Here is a 6,065-nt window from a genome sequence, read left to right as displayed (position 1 = left end):
GGAGACAGAAAAAGCAATGGCAGGAGGATGCTCTGAGTAAGCAGGAGCTCTGGGTCCAGCAAGGAAAGGCTCTCCTGGAATAAGATGTTCCTGCATCTGGTGCTGGAGGAAAACTGCAAATCCTATCTGAATAGTCAGGAACTAGGAGACATGCCCAGTCATGAGAAAAGAAAATGACAGCTCTCTTCAAGGACAATAAAACACATTAATCTGATACAAGGAGACAGTGGGAGTATAGATGGTGTAGACAGGAAAGCGGTATGAAGTCCTGAGGAAGTAGAAATAATGCAATTGGTGGTGAAAGGTCAGTTAAATATTCTCCATTGTGTACTTGTAATACCATACTTCTCCATGGTAAAATACTTTGTATTTTTCCAAAAAGCACCGCAAAACAACACCTGGCAAGGCAGGATCACCACTGAAAATAGTGAGTTGTGCTATGGGGGATCCATGCTTAAGTGCTTGTGTGGTCAGATTTGTTCTCTGTTTCTTTACATTTCTTGCTGTGATTCACGAGTTCTCCTAGAACCAACCTACTGTGTGTATACATACGTGTAGGTACATCTGCCTAAACATCTTGTGTGTGAACATCAAAATTCATGTCATTTCAAAATACACAGAAATAGTATATTTTTTTATTCAGCCTTTGGGCTTAATTTACAGAAAAGTTACCTACCAAAATAAACTGCATACCCGAGCCAGCACTTGTTGCAGGCTGCAGGGGAGCATCAGGTAACAGCATCAGAGCTAAAACCACTAATTCTGAAAGTAGCAAGTCTTTCATCTTTCTCAGTTCTGTTGTGAAGAACAGGACGTTTCAGAGGCTTGGGAGGGCCCTGCCTCTGGTGCTTTTACATTTCCTCATGCTTCATTGCTTTGGTGCAAAGTCCTGTCTATAAAGAGTGGTGTCTCAGGGAGTTAGGAGCAATTACATTAAGAGGATTTGAATATTAGGATAGAGACATAATTGGGCTTTAATTAATAGAAGGAGGAGAAAATGTTTGGTATGTTTCAGGCACTTTGTGTGCTGGAATGTTGTATTTTGTGTTAACTGGAACATTGACTTCAGGACATGTAGCTTTATTTATAAACATTGCTGTATTCAAATATCCCCTTGTTCTGAGTGAAGAATCCTGAACATTTTTGATCTTTTGCTTTGCACTAGGAAACAGACCGAAATTACAAGAAGTTCTGCACAAGTAAAGGGCAGACCGATTACTTTGTTTCCGTTACAGCAATTTAGGGAAATGTGAAATGAAATGGCAGATACCATAACAAGTGAATCGGTTTCTGTTCAGTAACACAGACTGAAATTAGCAACTGGTGTAGGATTAAAAACCAGTTTATATAACTTAGTACAGTGAGAAATACATTATTTTGCACCAGAAATATCTTCATTAATATCAGAACACAGATTCATCTCTTTGCTTGTTGCAACACCTGGTTGCTTTACCCTCCCTGTGTTTCCATCCTTGCTATGCAACCACTTTCCACATGCATTTTGTGGTGTTATGCCATTTTACCGTGATGTGTTGTATGTACTTTTTATTCAGGAGTTTACTTCTTGCTTGCTGTATCACTCAGGATAAATGAGAGGACGGTTCCTCCCCTGGAGCTACGGAAAACAACGTATGGGCCTAATTCTTTTTGCCATGAAGTTAGCCCCAAACTGGCTGTAAGAGTAACTAGCAGAAAGCTGGAGTTGCAAGAGGACAGGGGCCGTCTTGGAGTTAGCTCAGCAAAACCTACATGCTTCATGTGTCTGAACATGGTGGTTATCCACAAGGGTTGTTTGGGGTTTTGCAAAGCAGTGTGCTCTTGCATAGTGATACTCTCCTCTGGCCCAGCCAACTGACAGAAGCTTGGTTTTGGCAGTATTCTCCCTAAAGGGAGCATTTTTGGGCAGTTCCCAAAGCCTGTCTTCTGTTGGTAGCTCTGGAAGGAAAAAAATGAACTGTGCTCCTCTCTCTCTGTTAACAAACCCTCCAGCTTTCCTTAGAAAAAAATTGTACTGGCTGGGGTCAGAGGTTGTTTGATTTCTCTTAAATTCTGTGGAAAGCTGGTATGTTCAGTACTGGTAGGATTCAAGCTCTGACAAATATTCATTACTTCTTATTTGTTGTGAATAATTAATTTGTGCATCGTGGCAACTTAAAGATGGTGGCATTTATGTGAAAGCTGGACCCCAGTAACACAAGATCCTGCTCTTGTGGTCACCTGTTTTCCTCTAATGATAGAGGCCTGAACAATTATGACCATGATGCAGAAAAAAACGCCTTCCCTTTTGCTTACTAGAGAAATGATTTTGCATTTGGCATGATTTTGAGAGCCACTGGTGGATGGCAAGCTGATCCTGTTTTTGAAAGACATTCCTTCCATTTACTGCTGGATTTGAACACAAGGACTGCAGTGTTTCTGTACAGCATTACATTTTTACTGCAAGTTTGATGTCAGTAGTTTTAAGAAGGTATTGACATGTACTGAAGACATCTGCGATACATTATTTATTTAGAATTTGTTTCATCAAGGCATATAAATTCATGCCTAATTTCAAACATATAGGCTGTTTTATGGCTTTCATTCATGTCATATGCTTGATGCCCAGCATCTGCTTAATCCCGTGTGAATCCTTTAGCAGTTTCAGCTGGTTGGATATTAGGTTTGTAATCAGATTTTTCTTAATCTGGAGACTTGCAAAACTCGATGGATGGTCAAAGCAAAGTGTTTGGTGTTTAACAGAGCACCGAGTAACCTAATGCTTCTGATCCATGGTGCAGAAGAGTACAGCTTGTGCAAAAAGAAAAAAATATCTAGGACGTGCAGTAGTTACTGCTTTATTCTAATGTGTTTTTATTCAATCTTTTAGAAACTTGCTTAAACAACATGCTATTTTGCATGTCTTTTCCAGAGATGCTTCTGTGGGAGGCAGGGGAAGGCTTTGGCACCACTGTGCAAGGGAGGAGCAGAGCAGGGAGAGGCTGGCACGGCAAGGTGGTCACAGAGCCACTTGTGGGTGGATGAAATGTGGGGCTGCACTGACCACTGTGAGGGATACAGCTGCTCACTGAGGTTTTCCTTCTTGTGCAGCCCCATTCCTTGTGCTGGGCAGTGGAATAGGGATTTGCTGCGCCTGGGCACTTTAATGAAGAATAAACATTGTCCAGCAGAGCTGGCAGCTGAAGCGCTTCAGCTGTGTATGTTATTGGAAACGTGTGACTCCCAGGAGCTCTGCTGCTGGAGCCCTGAAATAATTGATTGCTATCCAAAAATGTAAGAAAGCTGCGGTTCAGTCTCGCTCTGAGCAGATGGCGGTGTTTCTGAGCGGCTCCTTTTCTGGAGGAGGTGGTGGTAGGAAACCAAACCATTAAATGCTGCTGCGCCAGCAAACTGCTGAGTCAAGACTGGGGCAATCACGTGGAATGCCAAAAAAAGAAACCTTTGTGCTGAGGTGAAGGGATCAGAGACCAGGCTGCAGGACACAGCTGCAAAACTTCCTGCAAAAGCCCTCTGCCAGCTCGTGTTGTGACACTGCTGGGAAAGCACACTCCCAGCTCAGAGGGAGAAGCAAAGGTAGGGGAGAAGGCATTTGGCCACAGGCATGTTATTCAAACACACTCAAAACACCATTTGAATCCTGCGCTGGCTGGGATATTGTGCCTGTAAGCAGATCTTAGGAAGCGAGCACGATACAGGTGCAGCAGGTGCTGCTTTGCTGTCCCACTGCTGCCAGCCCTGATGCTGCTGTCACTGGTTTGCAGTACCATGTTACACACAGGAGCACCCACCAGCTGCTGCTGGTGATGAGTGGCACAGTGATCAGCTGTTGGGAGGTGGCAGGAGATGAGATTTACACATTTTGTGAGGTTTTCAAGATTTAAATCTGTTTGATGTGGAAAAACAAACTTATTTTTCAATAGATGGACTAACGACTCAGTGTATTCTTTGTGCTTGTAAGAGCAAAGTAGAGCAAATGTCAGTACTCTCCCTTTTGCATTTTTATCTACATAGATGGCTGACTTTCTGGAGATACGTGCGTCAGCTTCAGAGAAGAAACTATTTTGTGAAGAAGCCTGGCTTTGCACAGAGGGCATCTCCCACTTCCACTCTTACAGAAAACACGCTTTTTCGGAGAAATTTCAGCAGGAAGTTTCAAACTCAAGCAGGAAGCTGCATCTAAAGTACAGGGTTGGAAGGGAAACTATATATCACAGAGCTGTTATATTATGGGGGTGCTACTGCAGGGCTCCAGCGCTCCATCATGCCTGGCCTGTTCCCAGCCCCGGCAGAGCAAGCAGGCTTGGGCTGGCAAAGCCTGAGCTCGTACCTTGCACTGCCCTATCCCACCAATACTCTTGGAGTTTGAGGCTGCAGATCTGCTTTGTGCCTTTGGAGCTAGGGTCTGAAGCAGCAGCTGCTGCAGGAATAAAAACAGCAAGAAAGGAGGCAAGGGCCATGCAGAACATCGCCATTGCGGGCGAGTGGCAGCATTGCAACGCTCCGCTCGCAGAACCAGTTCGATGTAGCATAGAGCAGGCCCTACTGGAGCTGGGGCCAGGCTCCAGCTTACCTGTGAGCAGGCAGCTCTTGGCACTCCTTGTAGCATTGTTCCCAGCCCCTGCCTCCTTCCCAGCATGCACCCAGCTGAGCAGGGCCTGACACAGCGCCAGACATGGCCTTCAGCAGACACGAACAGAGCTGTGCTGCTGGGAGCCTGCAGCTGGCACTGAGGGGAACATTTCCTTCCCGTAGACAGGGGGCTGTTTTAGAGAAAGGTAACCTTTTTGTGAACATTGTCAAAAACAGCTATCAGATATACTTCAAACTTCAGAGACCACACAAGTGTGAGCAAAATGCACATTGTGATTTCATGTGAGGCTTTCTCTGAGAGGGGGGAAAAAAGCAACACAAAGTGAACATATTGCTAAGAATCCAGCACCAATAGTTCAGTAGGTATTAGAACTACTTCCCCTTTCCACATGGTAAAAAGAAATCCATTCCTTATAATCTTAGCTGCAGCATACTCTCATGCTCTCTCCCTGCTGCAGAGGCACAGTGGCTATGCTGCACCAAGGCTATGCCTCCTACAATCTCCTTTTTACTGAAAACATTGTTAGGTGGAGCAGAGCCTCTAGACTTACACTTGTTTAGAAAAGCCAATCTTTCATAATAAAATGCCCAAGTAATTTTAACTTTTAACACAGAACACCTAGTGACATCCCTATTATAAAATACAGATATTTCAAGCTGAAACATCTGATTGATTTCAGGAGTTAAGCTAAACAGTCGTCACTAAAAATGTAGTATTTGCTGGATATCAGCTACCACCCTTAAAAAAGGAGCTTTATATGGCACTGCCACATGCTACTTCATTTTAGAAAGTTACCTTTGACACTTTGTGTATACTTAATACTTAATGTCCGGTAAGCAGCAGCAAGGCAAGATCTAAGAGATATCTGAAAGACAGCCTTGTATGAGGAAGCAAAGTTACTTAACCAGAAGAAATAACTGCTCCATTGTAGGTAGATCAACATCTGTTGCTTCTCTTCGCAGTTGAATTCAAAATCAGGAGGGATTACTTTATGAAATGCACTGTGGTTTACTGTAATAGGAGTATTTACTGCTTTTGTTCAGAGGGAATAGACAGAAGATCCATCAGTCTCCAACTATCAATCTGCTTTTGTAGGATTATTTATTTTTTTTAAACAAAATTCTGTAGGATTGTGGAGAACGTAGGAAGTAGGAAATATTCTTTTTAAGAAGAAATTGTTACTGGAAGAAACATGCCATGCATTTAGATGTCTCCAAGCTATAACAGAAAAAAAGTCACTTGAGCAGCATTAGTGGAAGACATTTACCATATCTATTTTAAAATGCCACCCACTAGGACTGTTTTGTGATCACGGCAGTGCTGTGCAAGGTCAGCCTCCCTACAGTATATGCATCTTCAAGAGAACTGCTTGGAAGAATCATCACTTGCCTCCCTGCAGTTATCTGTGCTTTCAAACTACCTCTCAAGTGCTCCAAAAGCAAAACCACCTCGCATCTCCCCACCTGTCCCCAGAACA

This window comes from Anser brachyrhynchus, assembly GCF_964034855.1.
Source record: "Anser brachyrhynchus genome assembly, chromosome: 13".
Taxonomy (NCBI): domain Eukaryota; kingdom Metazoa; phylum Chordata; class Aves; order Anseriformes; family Anatidae; genus Anser; species Anser brachyrhynchus.
The sequence above is the reverse complement of the archived record's forward strand: the minus strand, read 5'-3'. Positions refer to the sequence as shown.